The sequence below is a fragment of the Fulmarus glacialis genome, unplaced genomic scaffold (genome assembly GCF_000690835.1).
Source record: "Fulmarus glacialis isolate BGI_N327 unplaced genomic scaffold, ASM69083v1 scaffold34278, whole genome shotgun sequence".
NCBI lineage: Eukaryota > Metazoa > Chordata > Aves > Procellariiformes > Procellariidae > Fulmarus > Fulmarus glacialis.
Window position 1 is genome coordinate 2,030 of NW_009229472.1, and position 712 is coordinate 2,741.

The following is a 712-nucleotide window of genomic DNA, read 5'->3' on the forward strand; positions in this document are numbered from 1 at the left end:
GCTTTTATTCGCCTGCCGCCCCCCCTTGCTGCCGCTGCCGGCCTGGGACCGGGGGGGTTTGTCCCCCCAAGAGCTTTGGGGAGGACTCAGTCCCGCGGCCCTGGTGAATGTGGGGTCCCACGTGGGACGTGGGCTGCGTCACGAAAGCTGCCCCGGCCCCGCAGCAGCCTCAGCCCCTCGGTCTGTCCTGGCATCCCCCCGCAGCAGCGGGTTCCCCGATGGCCGGGGTGCTCGGACAGGGTGAAACCCTGTGTGACATGGGAGGAGGGGGAGGAAAGGGAAAGGAGGGAGGGAGGCAGGCAGGAAGGAAAGAAGGAAGGAAGGAGAGAGAAAGAAAAAATCATGGAGAGAGGAAGAGAAGAAGAGAAGAAAGAAAAGAAAGAAAGAAAGAGAAAAAGAAAGAAAAGAAACAAGAAGAAAGGAAGAAAGCAAGAGAAAAAGAAAGAAAAAATAAAGAGAAAAAGAAAGAAATGAAGAAAGAGGAAGAGACGAATAGAAGAAGAAAGAAAGAAAAAGAAAATGAGAATAAAGAAAGGAAGAAGAAAGGTAGAAAGAAAGAAAGAGAAAAATAAAAAATAAAAAGAGAAAGAGAAGAAAAAAGAAGAGAAGAGAAGAGAAGAGAGAAGCAAAGAGAAAGAAAAGAAAAGAGAAAGAAAAGAAAAGAAAAGAAAAGAAAAGAAAAGAAAAGAAAAGAAAAGAAAAGAAAAAAGAA